We start from the raw sequence: 18,139 nt of genomic DNA on the forward strand, positions 1-18,139 counted from the left end.
TAAAGATCCCCCAGTATTGATGTCAGTGGACGCATTAAACCCTCCCAGTATTGATGTCAGTGGACGCATTAAACCCCCCCAGTATTGATGTCAGTGAACGCATTAAACCCCCCCAGTATTGGTGTCAGTGAACGCATTAAACCCCCCAGTATTGGTGTCAGTGAACGCATTAAACCCCCCAGTATTGATGTCAGTGGACGCATTAAACCCCCCAGTATTGATGTCAGTGAACGCATTAAAACCCCAAGTATTGATGTCAGTGAATGCATTAAACCCCCCAGTATTGGTGTCAGTGAACGCATTAAACACCCCAGTATTGATGTCAGTGGACGCATTAAACCCCCCAGTATTGGTGTCAGTGGACGCATTAAACCCCCCAGTATTGGTGTCAGTGAACGCATTAAACCCCCCAGTATTGGTGTCAGTGGACGCAATAAAACCCCGCAGCATTGATGTCAGTGGATGCAATAAAGACCCCCCTCAGCATTGATGTCAGTGGACGCAATAAAGACCCCCAGCATTGATATTAGTGGACATAATAAAGACCCCCCCCCCAGCATTGATGTCAGTGGATGTAATAAAGACCCCCAGCATTGATGTCAGTGAAGGCAATAAAGACCCTCAGCATTGATGTCAGTGAAGGCAATAAAGACCCTCAGCATTGATGTCAGTGGATGCAATAAAGACCCTCAGCATTGAGGTCAGTGAAGGCAATAAAGACCCTCAGCATTGATGTCAGTGGATGCAATAAAGACCCCCCTCAACATTGATGTCAGTGGATGCAATAAAGACCCCCAGCATTGATGTCAGTGAAGGCAATAAAGACCCCCAGCATTGATATCAGTGAAGGCAATAAAGACCCCCCTCAGCATTGATGTCAGTGGATGCAATAAAGACCCCCTTTCAGCATTGATGTCAGTGGATGCAATATAGACCCCCCATCCACACATTTGAAGTGGATGATGAAGGAATCCTCTCCGATGCGCTATTGTATTCTAACACTGGGGATTCCGCCGCTGTCAGAATACATTGATCAGAACAGCAGGCATTTGGCTGGTGGGCACATCTAACGTAAAAAGGAGCTTTGGTAGGCACATCTGATGAAAGGAGGAGCTCTGGTGGGCACATCTGATGTAAGAGGGAGCTCTGGTGGGCACCTGTGATGTAAGGGGGGGGGGCATTGGTGAGCACACCTTATGTAAGAAACAGCACTAGTGGGCACATATGATGTAAGGGGGAGCTCTGGTTGGCACATCTAATGTAAGAGGGAAGCTCTGGAGGGCACATATAATGTAGGGGGGAGCTCTGGTGGGCACATCTGATGTAAGAAAGAACTCTGGTTGCCATTTCTGATATAAGGGGGAGCTCTGGCGGGTATATCTGATTTAAGAGGGAGCACTGGTGGGCACCCCTGATGTAAAAAGGAGCTCTGGTGGGCAAACCTGATGTAAGAAGGAGTACTGGTAGGCACACCTTATGTAAGAAGGAGTTCTGGTAGGCACATCTGATGTATGAAGCAGCTCTGGTGGGCACATATGATGTAAGGGGGAGCTTTGGTGGGCACATAAGTAAGAGGAAGCTCTGGTGGGCACATCTAATGTAGGGGGTGCTCTGGTGGGCACATCTGATGTAAGAGGGAGCTCTAGTGGGTTCACTTGATGTAAGAAGTAGCTCTGGTGGGCACCCCTGATATAAGAAGGAGCTCTGGTTGGCACAGCAGATGTAAAAAAAAAAGTTCTCAGGTGAGCATTTCTGATGTAATGGGGAGCTCTGGCGGGCACATCTGATGTAAGAGGGAGCTTTGATGGGTTCACGTGATGTAAGAAGGAGATCTGGTGGGCACATCTGATATAAGGTGGAGCTCTGGTGGAAAAACCTAAAGTAAAAAAGAGCTCTGGTGGGCCCAACGAGTTGGACTCCCTATACTCCAAGGGAAAACCCAAACCTTCGCCAAAATATCTACGAAATTGCATTTTGGACCCTCAGAATGGCTTCGCTATGGTCAGATCACTGCCTGCCTCCGCCAGAATCCCCAACTACGTCCTCAGATCCCCTCTGCATTATGGACTTACCTATCCTCTTCCTCGTGGACGACAAAGAGCATTTCCACAATATACCCTATCCTTGGAGAAAAAACGATATTCACGGAGACCCATCCCCTGGTGAAATGGGAGCGTGACATGGGGGTCGCCTTCTCATCTCTTTAGTGGATGAAAGCTTTCACCTTAGGACACAAGGCCACACTTAGCTCCTCGCTCAGAGAGCTACAGATGAAAATCGCCCTCAGATGGTACATCACACCGTCTCTTCTGGCAAAATTCAAGGGAGACTCCCCAGCTGCATGTTGGAAGGGGTGTGGACACGTAGGCAAACTTAAACACATTCTATGGAACTGCGTACCCATAGCCACGCTGTGGACTGAAGTATTTCTCTTGCTCTCCACGATCCTGAAACAGCCGATCTCTCCCTCCCTCGAACTAGCCCTACTGAACCTATCAATTGAACAAATCCTGGTGCGCTCGCGCACGGTGGCCCTTCACATACTCTTGGCTACCAGAATCTCTATCACAAGAAAATGGAATTGTATCCAACCCCCTTCTCTCGCAGAGATTATATCCACGACACAAACTCATCATACATATGAACTGCTAATGACTCCTTCGTGTGCATCATTCCAAAAAGAAAAAGCCAAATGGCAACAATGGTCGGATTGGTACACCACACAGTTTGCTAACTGACAGCTTCCTTCTCATCCAGACTTAATTATTATGAGCTGCAATGTTAACTAAGGCCACTAGAGGGCATTAGAGTACTGAACAGAATTGCTGTTTGAATCTGATGATTACTTGTATGCTAACTCACTTTCAAACGCTAGATGGCAGTACTTATTTTTCATACCTATGTACAATAAGCCTGCTTTACTCCCCCTTGTTTTCCCTTACTACTGATTAATGCTGGCCATACATGTTCAACTTTTGTTGTACATGTAACCCTGTGTATTTTACACAGGCTGTATTATCTGAAATGCCCAGTAGATGGCAGATGGACTCAGTATGCTGTTAATAAAACATTGAGCATTGATCACAGGACTTGGCTTTTTCAGTCACATGATTGTGGCATCATCACAGTGTGACCAGGAAGTGGTGTGTGAGGAGATGAGAAGACTGAGGGAGATAGACACCAGCTCTGGATGACTTCTTATCCTTCTGCTCAGGTTTTATCACCTATTAATGTCCTGGGAGGACTTCCTGCACAGCTCTGAGGAAGGAGGTCATGGAAGACTTCTAGAAGTTACCACATGCTCAGCCAGAGAAAGGACATGCGACTAGCTGTGAAAGACTGCAGCACAGAGATAGAACCCTGCTGAGAGAACTTGCTTCACCCAAGACCACACCAGCTGAGAGAGGGACCCCTGGCAAAGACAAGCGCTGAGTCCAGACGTCTGGTGAATCCAGTGAGAGGAGACTGCAGCGGACTGATCGGGTTAATGGTGTTGTGAGGGTAAGCCAAGCCTCTCCCTGTATCACCACAGGGCACCTGTCTCCTCACTCACAGTAAAGACTCTGAGGTCCAGAGTGGACATTGCACATCTCAGGCTGCTTCAGTGACCCTGCGGAGCAGGACTTATAAGGGCCCCAACTCTCCTATGTGCACCAATGGCCATTAGGGTGAAGATAAGGGGGTGGGACGCAGGTGTGCTAGTGGGTGGGTGAGGAAAATCCACATTGCATTGTTATCTGTGTTACTCTATTGTATTTTCCCATGTATGTTGGTTCATTTGCTACTTACTATATAAAGTTAGTTCCAGTTAGGCTGTGTCAGTCTCATTGCACCAAGTATGTTCCCAGTGGGAACCCCACATCCCTACCCCGGATGCCCCACTGGGTGGAGGCACTGCCGCAGACATGTACCCCAGCTCCCAGATAGCGGAGGCTCAGGATCCGCCTGTCAGGCATAGTGAGTTAACTAGGTTTAGGGAACCCAAAGACACTATGGGGCGCCCTCAAAACCCCGTTACATACAATTTTCTGTTAGATCTACAAACCACATAATGTGAGGTCAAAGCTAAACAACACATTCACTTGTATCTAATTAGGATGCTTAGACTGAGAGCTCCAGCGTGTGCCCGGGACATTTCCGCATCTACGCCCATCTACAGCGCACTTTCAAGCCTACGATCCTCCTGCCAGGATGACTGAATACCCGGACAATTACATGGCATACCGCAGAAGACGCGCGGACGCGGTCCTGTTAAAGAAATTGTCAGAATTCTTCCCTACCGTCTCCTCCAGTCTCCGCCAACATGGCGGCGGAGACAAACCGCCGGTCCGCACTGGAAGCTCTCTAGTGGCGGCTGTGATTGGCGCTCGAGCAGAGAACACAGCAGAACCCGTGCTGCAGACACAGGGACACGTGTCAGCAGTCAACAGCGCCCAGCGCTCCGGGAAATCTTCACCCCCCACACCCTCCACGCAGAGCCCTGCAAAATCCGGGCCTCGGTGGGACATAGAACAACAAGCTGCCTTAACGATGTCTATGGAGGTAAGCCAGGATCAATATCATCCCATGTCACATCAGCCTGCACCCAATCCTTTCTCCTCTTTTCAAACCACGGGACAACTTGTATCTGACACTATGATCAAAGACATGCTAAAGATGTTGCATTCTTCCCTACAAGCTAAAATTGACATTTCCATCTCCTCCTGTCATTGTGAAATCAGAAATCACTGGTCTAGGGGAAAGAGTGGACACTGTTGAAAAAAAAATGTGTGAATTCACCACATCTTATAATGCCTTAGTCAATTCCCACGCAGTTTACCAGGAAGATATGCACCGCGTTCAGGCCAAACTGGCTGATCTTGAGGACAGAGCACGTCGTAACAACCTAAAAATCAGGGGAATTCCCGAATCTATAGCACCCAATCAATTGCCTCATTATGTTAACCACTTGCTGACCGCTCACTGAGCTGGTACTGCGGCACAGTGGCTCGTTCCCATCCAGCGACGTAGACCTACGTTGCTGGACTCCTCCCCTTGTGGGCGGCGTACGCGCGCCGCCGGAGGCTCGCTCCCGCTGTATTCAGTCACAGCGGGAGTCGGGCCAGGGGAGGAGCGGCGGTGATCACTGCCGCTCTTCCCCGATCGTCGGGGAATCGAGTTTGGAGATCCGCCTGCTTGTGTAAACAAAGCAGGCGGATCTCCTTAATGACAGACAGTGACAGATTGCAGGGTTCAGCATAGCTGAACCTGCGATCTGTCCCTGTGTCACTCAGTCACCTCCCCCCACACACGTTAGTAAGCACCAGGCATGCATTAACCCCCTCCCTCTCCAATAAAATTAACCCCTTCCCTATCAGTGTCATTTTTACAGTAACAGTGCATATTTATAGCACTGATTACTGTAGTAATGTCACTGGTACCCCCAAAAGTGTCAAAAATGTCAGTCAAGGGTCCGATCTGTCCGCCGCAATGTCGCAGTCCCGCAAAAAAAAACGCAGATCGCCGCCATTACTCGTTAAAAAAAAAAAAACCACCAAAAATGACAGAAATCTTTCCCTTAGTTAGTAAACGCAATAACTTTTGCGCAAACCAATCAAAATATGCTTATTGTGATTTTTTTTACCAAACATAGGTAGCAGAAAACAAATTGGCCAAAAGTTTTAAAAAATTTAGATTTTTACATTTTTTTGGGGGGAATTTCATATAAAAAAATGTGAAAAATATTGTTATTTTTTCAAAATTTACTCTTTTTTTTTTTGTTTATAGCGCAAAAAGTAAAAATTGCACAGGTGATCAAATACCACCAAATGAAAGCTCGGTTTGTGGAAAAAAAAGGACGCAAATTTTGTTTGGGTACGGCGTCGCACAACCGCGCAATTGTCAGTTAAAGTCGCACAGTGCCGAATCGCAAAAAGTGGCCTGGACGTAAGACAGCAAAATCCTCCGGTGGTAAAGTGGTTAAAGATCTCTTTCAAAAGGTGGTGCCTGATCTGTCCTCTGCTGATTTAATGATCGACAGGATCCATCGTATCCCTAAACCATCATTTCTCCCTCAGGAAGTCCCAAGAGATGTGCTGATGCGGATCCATTTTTTCCAGGCTAAAGAGAGGATCCTGGAAGCTTTTCGACACAAAGAGCATCTCCCTGAACAGGCTGTGCCCCTCCAGGTACTCCCTGACAATTCCCAATATACTCTCCAACTCAGGCGTAATCTCAACACCATCACTAAAGTGCTGAGGAATAATCGGATCATTTACAAATGGAAGTATCCCACCAAACCTTGTGTGACTCATCAAGGTATCACTTCGTATGTTACTAGTCTTGACCACGGTCTGCAACTTCTTCGCCAGTGGAGCATTGTACCAGATCCACCAAACTTACCGCTGGGCTGGGCATCTCCTTCTCCACACCATGTTCAGCCGGATTGGCAGGTGGTATCCAGGAGGTCTAGACCCTCCCAACGTCACACCTGAAGGTCACATCGGCCTATGTCTCTGGGTACACCTGGCCTTTTTTTTCACTTTTATGAGTACACTCCATCGTACTCCTCTCCCCGCAATTTTTACAGTTTCTACTGCTCGTACGGTCCGTACGGACCCTTTTAAGTTACTTTGTTTTTGTTTTCCTTTTGTTGCTGGTTCCATTTTTTTTTTCCATACAGTGCCTTCTCCTGAACTTTGACCTCGCCCAGCTTATTCGGGACTGATCCAACGTATCAAGCAGACGTCTCTTTTCTTCTGGGATTTCTTCTCCAACTCTGCACTTTCTCAGACAAGTGGACACGGCTCCAGTTCTACTTCGCTGACCTTCCTCGCACCATAGTTCTCCTTTACTGCATCTCCATTCACTCAAAGGTACTGTTTTTTTTTTTACAGTAGTGACTGGCCATAGATTGGCATATCACATCCTATAACATACCAATGGATCGGACTATACCAGTTTCTCCATTTAGCCTTCTACTATGCCTCTCCAACTGCTATCGTTAAATGTTAAGAGACTGAATCATCCCGCCAAAAGATATTCACTATGGTCGGAGGCCACTTGCTCCAAGGCGGACATTGTGGCGGTTCAAGAGACCAACTTTCAGGTGAACCGAACCCCCCATTGTTCCCATCCTAAGTACCCACATGTGTTTTTAGCATCGACTCAGGTGAAAAAAGAGGTGTCTTGCTGGCATTTTCAGACTCTGTCTCCCTTTCCACTTCAACCGTGGTGACAGACACAGATGGCAGATATGTAATTGTTGTGTGTGTTATCGATAATTGTCCATATACAAACGTAAATGTCTATGCACCAAATACGCACCAGCTGCGTTTTATACGTAAATTGTGGTACAAAATCAATAAGGTAAAAGTCGGGAAATTGATTGTGCGCGGTGACTTCAACTTGGTGGTGGACTATGCCGGGGATTCCTCATCCAGGGGGAAATCCAGACTACCCAATCTTACCAATCTACTTCAAACGGAGGATATGCATGATGTGTGGCGCTACCACCACGTTGAAGAGTGCGCTTATACTTACTTCTCACCTAGCCAATTCGGTTTAGGGGATCCAGAGGCCAATCATTAGTGAATACGCCCCCCAGTATATAAGATAGCCCTGCCAAATCTCTAGCATTGTAATACAGGGGCTGTGGAAGAGAGTGGAAGCAGTTCTGTTACTCCTGCTTCAAAGTGTCATTTAGCAATTATTAGTGTGAGGAAAGGGATATCTAGTGTAGTTAGGGTACTATTTTCCACTATAGTTAGATTCAAAAATATAGTTTCTGTAGGGAAAGTGTTAGGTGTCAGGGGACTGTAGTGTAGTGTAGGATTAACTGACTCTGACTGCTATGGCAGGGTGACCAAACCCTTCCATGTCAGGGTGACCGCTATAGAGAAAAGATTGTTTCTCTTAGATCTGCTATAGAACAGGATAGTGGCTTCGCCCCTGTCACACCTGGCTTTTTGTGGCAGGCGGTTTTTTTGGGCATTTTTTGGGGGTCTTTGGAGGCAGGCATAAAAACATCAGAACTTCTGTGTAGGGGTATATATACACACACACATGTATGTATATATACACATACACATATATAGGTGTGAAAGTAGCAGAACACTATGCTTGCGCTAATGAAATAATTAACACCCATATGGCTTCGCTCCTTTCACACCTATATGTGTGTATGTGTATAAATACATATAAGTGTGTGTGTATATATACCCCTATACACAAGTTCAGATATTATGCCTGCCTCCAACAACCCACAAAAAATGCCCAAAAAAAAGCATGCAACAACACACCTGGGCGTTTTTGTAGCAGGTGTTTTTTTGGGCATTTTTTGGGGGTCTTTGAAGGCAGGCATAACATCTGAACTTCTGTGTAGGGGTATATACACACACACAAACATGTATGTATATATACACATACACGTATATAGGTGTGAAAGTAGCAGAACACTGTGCTTGCGCTAATGAAATAATTAACACCCATATGGCTTCGCTCCTTTCACACCTATATGTGTGTATGTGTATAAATACATATAAGTGTGTGTGTATATATACCCCTATACACAAGTTCAGATGTTATGCCTGCCTCCAAAGACCCCCAAAAAATGCCCAAAAAAACGCCTGCAACACTACACCTGGCGTTTTTGTAGCAGGCGTTTTTTTGGGCATTTTTTGGGCGTCTTTGGAGGCAGGCATAACATCAGAACTTCTGTGTAGGGGTATATATACACACACACACACATGTATGTATATATACACATACACATATATAGGTTTGAAAGTAGCAGAACACTATGCTTGCGCTAATGAAATAATTAACACCCATATGGCTTCGCTCCTTTCACACCTATATGTGTGTATGTGTATAAATACATATAAGTGTGTGTGTATATATACCCCTACACAGAAGTTCTGATGTTATGCCTGCCTCCAAAGACCCCCAAAAAATGCCCAAAAAACCGCCTGCTACAAAAAAAAACGCCCAGGTGTGTTGTTGCAAGCGTTTTTTTTTTGGCATTTTTTGGGGGTCTTTGGAGGCAGGCATAACATCTGAACTTGTGTATAGGGGTATATATACACACACACTTATATGTATTTATACACATACACACATATAGGTGTGAAAGGAGCGAAGCCATATGGGTGTTAATTATTTCATTAGCGCAAGCATAGTGTTCTGCTACTTTCACACCTATATATGCAATATCCTCTGATGATGTCTATGTGGACGATACGCTTTAGGAGCTCACCATAAGAACTTCTATCTACATGTTTTATTGCCTGTTACGATGCGAACATCGTAAGTGCAAGTCTTTTTTTATTAAAAGGTTTTTTTAGCAATATTACGCTATGTGCACTCTTCTTTCTGGCTTTTATGAAACCTGGCTATGAGAGATCTACATCCCTCTACAAACCACTTCATGAGCCTGAAATTACATCCATGGTCGTATCTTAGGAGGAATCTGGATCATCTTTAAAAGCCCATTTGGTCTGCTTGCTATATGGTAATGTAGACCCATTTGATCTGGTGAGCACCCAATTAATTTGGTTTTATCTGGTGATGGGATATCTTCTTTCATTTTAAAGATATGTTGTGTTCACCGTCAAGATTCATCACACTCATGGGACTATTTTTCTTTCTGTATGGAAATTTTTTTGACATGGGACTTAAATCATTATTTGGTTTTTTTCCACCATGTTATCACAAGTTGGTATTGTCATGTTAATGCCTTCCTCCAATTTTTTAGCGCTGCTTACACTGTGGTATTAGCGCTTATTAGAATTCTTTTTTATATATACCCCTACACAGAAGTTCTGATGTTATGCCTGCTCCAAAGATGCCCAAAAAATGCCCAAAAAAACGCCTGCTACAAAACCGGCAAGGTGTGAAAATAGCGGAGCCCTATCCTGTTCTATTGCAATTCTAATACAAACATTTTTTTTTTCTGGTTCTGGACATGTTACAGAGCTGAAACTTCACAGGTACACTTTTAGACCCCCCCAGACACTAAATCCAAAGAAATCTCTTTTTTTTTTTTTTTTTTTCAATAATTTTTTCAATAATTGGCTCTCTATCAAAAATGACAATTTTTAAGAACTTTTTTTTGTGTGTGATTAATAGTCCCTGTGGCATGACCCAGAACCCTAGGCACTTTTTAGGGGCATTTATTGGGTTTTAGGGCTTCAAAATGGTGTTTTTTGATTACCGAAGTTCGGGTCCCATTGATTTCAATGGGGTTCTGAAATCCTGGCCGAAATTTCGGGAAGTTCGGGTGTTCTGGTCGAACCGAACTTTTGAAAAGTTTGATCATCCCTAAGTAAGACCGCTCCGTAGCCCCTGCATCCCTGCACCATGCCCGCAGCCCCTGCATCTCCTGCACCATGCCCACAGCACTGCATCTCCTGCTTCATGCCCTCAGCCCCGCATCTCCTGCACCAAGCCGGCAGCTCTGCATCTCCTGCCCCATGCCCTCAGCCTCTGCATCTCCTGCACCATGCCCTCAGCTTCTGCATCTCCTGCACCATGCCCACAGCACTGCATATCCTGCACCATGCCCGCATCTCCTGCACCATGCCCGCAGCCCCTGCATCATGCCCGTAGCCTCTGCATCTCCTGTACCTTGTATGCAGTCTTTGCATCTCCTGTACCATGCCTGCAGCCTCTGCATCTTCTGTACCATGCCCACAGCCTCTGCATCTCCTGCCCCATGCCCTCAGCCTCTGCATCTCCTGCCCCATGCCCGCAACCTCTGCATCTCCTCTACCATGTCCGCAGCCCCTGCATCTCCTGTACTATGCTCACAGCCCCTGCATCTCCTGTACCATGTCTGCATCCTCTTCATCTTCTGTACTGTGCCACAGCCTCTGTATCTTCTGTAGCATGTCCCCAGTCCTTGCATCTCCTGTACCATACCCGCAGTCCCTGCATCTCCTGTACCATGCCGCAGGCCCTGAATCTCCTGTACCATGTCCAGAGCCCCTGCATCTCCTGTACCATTCCCACAGCCCCTGCATCTCCTGTATTATGCCCCCAGCCTCTGACATATCCTCCTGTACCATGCTATCAGACTCTGACATCTCCTGTGCCATGTCCACACAGCCTATGACCACCTCCTGTACCATGTCCGCACTTTTACCACTTTTAACTGGAATTTGCTTATATATATATATATATATATATATACTGTATATATATATACAAAGCCCTATATGCTTTCATATCTCTCTTATCTATAATGCACTCTTCAAATGTGCTTCAAAATGCATGGTTTTCCCTTTTATGAACAAGAATATGATGACGTTATGCTGTTGGGTCGGTATGCTATGGGGCTGGTATGAAAATATTTCCAGGGCTGAATTTTATTCCCAGTCCGGCCCTGTCTGTAGCCTTCTGTGAATGTCAGACAGCCTGCATCTCTCCTTCATCAAGAAATCAATGACTGCTCCTTGCTTCTGCTTGGAATCCAAACACAAAAATCCTTTTTAAGAACAAAGTGCAGCAACATGAAAGCAAATAAAGTCCATCGTATTGCAAAAACTTCAAAAAGAAAATGGGTGCTTCATAGACACTCATATCTTTATAATCCAATCATTTCTATAAAATTTTTACAAAGCAAGGAAACAAAATAAACCAGACATAACTGGACATCACATTTGACAATGTGCCACGCCGTTGGATTACATATTAATGAGCACACCGCTCTCAGGTAAGGAAAATAAGTTATACATAATACAATATATACTATATTGTGAAAAGTATTTACATGCACATGAACTTTATTAGCATCTTAGTCCATAGGGTTTGATATTGAGTTGGCCCACCCTTTGCAGCTGTAACAGCTTCAACTCTTCTGGGAAGGCTGTCCACAAGGTTTAGGAGTGTGTCTATGGGAACGTTGGACCATTCTTCCAGAAGCGCATTTGTGCGGTCAGGCACTTAGGTTGGACGAGAAGGCTTGGCTTGCAGTGTCTGGACTAATTCATCCCAAAGGTGTGCTATCAGGTTGAGGTCAGGACTCTGTCCAGGCCAATCAAGTTCCTCCACCCCAAACTCGCACATACGTGTCTTTATGGACCGTGCTTTGTGCACCTCAACCAGATAGAACACTTTTGGGATGAATAAGTGAGCAGACAGCGAGCCAGGCCTTCTTTCCACCATCAGTGCCTGACCTCACAAATGCGCTTCTGAAAGAATGGTCAAACATTCCCATAGACACTCCTAAACCTTATGGACAGCCTTCCCAGAAGGGTTGAAGCTGTTATAGCTGCAAAGGATGGGCCAACTCAATACTGACTCCTATGGACTAAGGCTGGGATGCCATAAAAGTTCATGTGTGTGTATAGGCAGGTGTCACAATATTTGTGACAATATACTGTACAAAGTACCAAGCCCACTCATAATCTCAATTGGACAGAGGGGCTTTCAAAAGAGAAAAACATCCAAGAACAGACATTCCCCAGACATTCCTCATTTCTAGGGAAAACAAAGATTGAAACAGAAGAGAAGGAAAAGAAAGGAGAAACAACAAGGAAAGCATGCCATGTACACCAAAACAACATACAGTATTCATGAACTGTCTGTTTGAATCAAACATAGATTTGGGCTCAAGTAGACCATAAAAAATTAAAGTATTTCAGAAGAGGTAATAGGTGCATTCAGTTTGGCTTACACGGTGGGGTCTACTATTGGAAGTTGTATGTATCTAGAAATGCAGAGATAGCAGCATCCGTAGGCTGGGCAGTGGTAGGATAATCCTTTAATTTGTATAATGTGGAGCAGTGGCGTACCAAGAGGGGGGGCGGGGGGGCGGCCCGCCCCGGGTGCCACGCACTGGGGGGTGTCAGCCGGTGTTGTGCCCTGCCCGGCGTGTTCCGTATCGCTGTGAAGGCAGCTCCTTCAGTCAGCGCTGCGGGGGGGGCGGAACGGCGGCGGGAATAAGGGGCGGAGCCGCGGCGGGAGAAGGGGGCGGGGCCTCGGCGGGAAGAAGGGGCGGAGCCTCAGCCTCGGCAGGAAGAAGGTGAGTTCCGAAGTGTGTGTGCTCGATAGGAGGGGGCAGTTGCATATGAGGAATTCATCTTTCCCTAGCTCCCTGTCCCCTTCAGTGCTGTCCACCCCCCTGGTTTTCTCTGCCCGCCCCCCAAGTGCCACCTGTCACCCCCCCCCCAGTGCTCTCCACCTGCCTGGTTTTCCCTGCCCACCCCTCAAGTGCTACCTGTCCCCCCCCCAGTGCTGTCCACCCCCCTGGTTTTCTCTGCCCGCCCCCCAAGTGCCACCTGTCCCCCCCCAGTGCTCTCCACTTGCCTGGTTATCCCTGCCCACCCCTCAAGTGCTACCTGTCCCCCCCCCCCCCAGTGCTCTCCACCTGCCTGATTTTCCCTGCCCACCCCTCAAGTGCTACCTGTCCCCCCCCCCCAGTGCTCTCCACCTGCCTGGTTTTCCCTGCCCGCCCCCCAAGTGCCACCTGTCACCCCCCCCCCCAGTGCTCTCCACCTGCCTGGTTTTCCCTGCCCACCCCTCAAGTGCTACCTGTCCCCCCCCCAGTGCTGTCCACCCCCCTGGTTTTCTCTGCCCGCCCCCCAAGTGCCACCTGTCCCCCCCCAGTGCTCTCCACTTGCCTGGTTATCCCTGCCCACCCCTCAAGTGCTACCTGTCCCCCCCCCCCCCAGTGCTCTCCACCTGCCTGATTTTCCCTGCCCACCCCTCAAGTGCTACCTGTCCCCCCCCCCCAGTGCTCTCCACCTGCCTGGTTTTCCCTGCCCACCCCTCAAGTGCTACCTGTCCCCCCCCCCCAGTGCTCTCCACCTGCCTGGTTTTCCCTGCCCACCCCTCAAGTGCTACCTGTCCCCCCCCCCCCCCCAGTGCTCTCCACCTGCCTGGTTTTCCCTGCCCACCCCTCAAGTGCTACCTGTCCCCCCCCCAATGCTCTCCACCCCCTGGTTTTCCCTGCCCACCCCCCAAGTGCTACCTGTCCCCCCCCCAGTGCTCTCCACCCCCCTGGTTTTCCCTGCCAGCTCCCCAAGTGCTACCTGTCCCCCCCAGTGCTCTCCACCTGCCTGGTTTTCCCTGCCCACCCCTCAAGTGCTACCTGTCCCCCCCCCAGTGCTCTCCACCCCCCTGGTTTTCCCTGCCCGCCCCCCAAGTGCTACCTGTCCCCCCCAGTGCTCTCCACCCCCCTGGTCTTCCCTGCCCACCCCCCAAGTGCTCCCTGTCCCCCCAGTGCTCTCCACCTCCCTGGTTTTCCCTGCCCGCCCCCAAGTGCTCCTTGTCCCCCCCCCCGTGCTCTCCACCCCCTGCGCCTTCCAACCAACCCTGCAATGCTTTCCAAACCCCCTCTCAATTCTCTCCAGCCCCCCCCCCCCACCGTGCCCTTCAGCTCCTCCAGTGCTCTCTGCTTCGCCTGTGCTCTCTGGCCCCCCTAGTGCTCTTCTATCTTCTATCATGTCCTCAGTCTCTGACCAACTCCTGTATCATGTCCTCAGTCTCTGACCAACTCCTGTATCATGTCCTCAGTCTCTGACCAACTCCTGTATCATGTCCTCAGTCTCTGACCATCTCCTGTATCATGTCCTCAGTCTCTGACCATCTCCTGTATCATGTCCTCAGTCTCTGACCATCTCCTGTATCATGTCCTCAGTCTCTGACCATCTCCTGTATCATGTCCTCAGTCTCTGACCATATACTGTATCATGTCTGCAGTCTCTGGCTGAGCATCTCCTGTATCATGTCTGCAGTCTCTGACCATCTCCTGTATCATGTCCTCAGTCTCTGACCATATACTGTATAATGTCTGCAGTCTCTGGCTGAGCATCTCTTGTATCATGTCCGCAGTCTCTGACCATCTCCTGTATCATGTCTGCAATCTCTGACCATCTCTTGTATCATGTCTGTAGTCTCTGACCATCTCCTGTATCATGTCCTCAGTCTCTTACCATCTCCTGTATCATGTCCTCAGTCTCTGACCATCTCCTGTATCATGACTGCAGTCTCTGAGCATCTCCTGTATCATGTCTGCAGTCTCTGACCATCTCCTGTACCATGTCTGCAGTCACTATCTATTTATGCTGAAGGTAGGACTGTGCAGGGGAGGCAGAGAGTGCAAAAGGAGGAACTGCGATTAGAGAGATGGGGGAGGGGGCAGACGGCAAGGGGCACTGTGATGGGGGCTGTGAAATTTGTGCAATAAATATTCTTGAAAACATTACAAATTTCTGTGGGTGTTTTTACATTTTAAAGTTGGGGGGGGGGGGTGCCAGATATAGGATCCGCCCCGGGTGCCAAATGCTCTAGGTACGCCACTGATGTGGAGTAGTACTTCTGGAAAGCATTAGCAATATCAGTTGGATGGGAGACTTGTGAATTCCTTACCAAATCCACTACAAAGGGAAGCCAGGACTTTGGTTGCCTGGTCCTCAGCATGCTGGCCAAGAGTTTGCTTGCTCTGTTACCTTGGGCATAAAATTTAGCTTTTGCAGTCTTTAATGCTTTCTCCTGTTCATTCAACAGAAGTAGCAGGAGTTGTTGCCTACACCACAAAAGATTTTCAGTAAGGGTAGAAGTGGGTGAAGTTTTAGATTGTACTGTACCTCTAAGGATTTAATTTGTGACAGCAATAAGTCGACACCTTGCATCCTCCTCCTCTCTCTTGTCGCTAACTGTAGCAACATGCCTCTACTGTACACTTTATGAGCACACCAGACATTGAAAACAATAGTGTCCACACTGGTTAGAAAATTCTTGCAAGAACGGTTCCAGTTGATCTCGAGTTTGTTTGTTTCCTTTGTTTCAAGGATAAGAAGTATGTGCTATTGCGCCAAAGAATAGAAGGAGACATGTTGAGATCTTCTTTGAAGTCCCCGCTACACAAATAGACGCCCACGTTGCAATCGCTGGACCTTTTTGAATAGAGTGTTAAGGAATTTCTGTTGACCCATATTAGGCGCATAGAGATTAACTGTGGTAAATGTAGTATTGTTCAGATCACATACTAATACAAGAAATCTTCCGTGAGGGTCAATAACTGTGTCATGCAATTTGAAAGAGACTGAATGTTTAATGGCTACCATCGCATTTATTTTTTTTCTCCTGTGCAGGGGTGTCAAACTCAGTTTCTTCTCGGGCCGCATCAGCATTATGATTGCCCCCAAAGGGCTGGTTGAATCTGTAAGATTAGATGTCCAGAGCACACCACCCCTCTTACATCAGATGTCAAGAGCCCCCCCCCCCCACCATCAGAATTTAAGAGTTCCCCACCCTCCCTTACCTTGTGCTGCTGCTGGGAAGAAGCTGGGGCGTTGCTGGGAAGAAGAAAGTGCAGGGTCTAGAGGAGGACCAAAGGAGGGCTAGAACTCTCCTGTAGCTGCAGGAGAGGTGCGAGGGCCACATAAAATAGCATTGAGGGGTGGATTCAGCCCACGGGCCTTGTGTTTGACACCTCAATATGTAATCCTTGTGAGTACATTCAGGCTGGGTTCACACTGATGTGATGCGGGAACCACCACAATTTCTGTGTGGGTTCCTGCATCGCATCTGACTCGCAGGCACTTCACACTGCTCTCTGCTAACCACTGCGGGTGTCAATGTAATCTTAATGACACCCCAAATCAGTTTGTAGAATGCAGTGCGAACTGTGAAATTGGCCAGGGATCAGATTGCATGGGTCTGAACTCCATGTAATCCAATTGCAGTGCGGACCAAATAAAGGGTCCTCCACCATTTCAGTTCCAATGCAATGCAATTTCAGCTATACAAACTGTTTGTGGTGTAATGGTTTGGGGGATATTTTCCTGGCACACTTTGGGCCCCTTAGTACCAAAAAACTTTGTTTAAACACCACGGTCTACCTGAGTATTATTGCTGACCATGTCCATCCCTTTATGACTACATTGTACCCATCTTCTGATGGCTCAGTGTACTCATCTTCTGATGGCTCCTTCCAGCAGGATAAAGTACCATGTCACAAATCTCAAATCATCTCATTACTGGTTTCTTGAACATGACAATGAGGTCACTGTACTCCAATGTTCTCCACACTCACCAGATCTCAATCCAATAGAGCACCTTTGGGATGTGGTAGAATAGGAGATTGGCATCATGGATGAGCAGCCGACAAATCTGCAGCAACTGTGTGATGCTATCATGTCACTATGGAGCATAATCTTTGAGGAATCCTTCCAACACCTTGTTGAATATATTCCAGAATTAAGGCAGTTCTGAAGGCAAAAGGGGGTCCAACCCGGTACTAGCAAGGTGTACCTAATAAAGTGGCCGGTGAGTGTAGTTCTTCTTTAATCTCCCTGGCGGTATGATTCTTTCCGATTTTAGGTGCTGAAAGCGGTACAATTATTTTGCTAGTAATTCTTAATGACGAGCAGCACAAACCAACTATTTACATATGATTTTTTTTTACTGCGCGTTCTTCTTTATGACATCTAGGGTATGATAAAGTTTGAAACACAAAATCAAAAAATAATATAATAAATGACTATAAATATGTTAAAGTATACATACTGTACATATATACACATGTTTTATATATATATATATATATATATATATATATATATATAAAAATATATTATATACACATACACATATATATATATATATATATATATATATATATATATATATATATATATATATACACGTATATATATGTATACTGTGTATATATATATATATATATATACAGTACAGACCAAAAGTTTGGACCCACCTTCTCATTCAAAGAGATTTTCCTTTATTTTCATGACTATGGAAATTGTAGAGTCACACTTCAAGAGGTAATCACCTGAAATGGTTTTCACTTCACAGGTGTGCCCTGTCAGGTTTAATAAGTGTGATTTCTTGCCTTATAAATGGGGTTGGGACCATCAGTTGTGTTGTGCAGAAGTCAGGTGGATACACAGCTGATAGTCCTACTGAATAGACTGTTAAGCACCGTACACACGTACCGATCGTCGGCCGAACGATCGGCCGTCTTTTGTCCAGGGCTGTCGTGTCTGTTGAAAACTGCAAAAGACTGCACACAAATTTTGTCGGCCAACAACAGCCGACTGCAGAAGTAATGTCATGTGATGGTTAACTTTCCTTGTCTTTTTTCTTTTCTGAGCATGCCCAGTCTTGCAAAACGGCCGAAATCTGTACTGACTGA

This window comes from Pelophylax lessonae, assembly GCF_965119305.1.
Source record: "Pelophylax lessonae genome assembly, chromosome: 9".
NCBI lineage: Eukaryota > Metazoa > Chordata > Amphibia > Anura > Ranidae > Pelophylax > Pelophylax lessonae.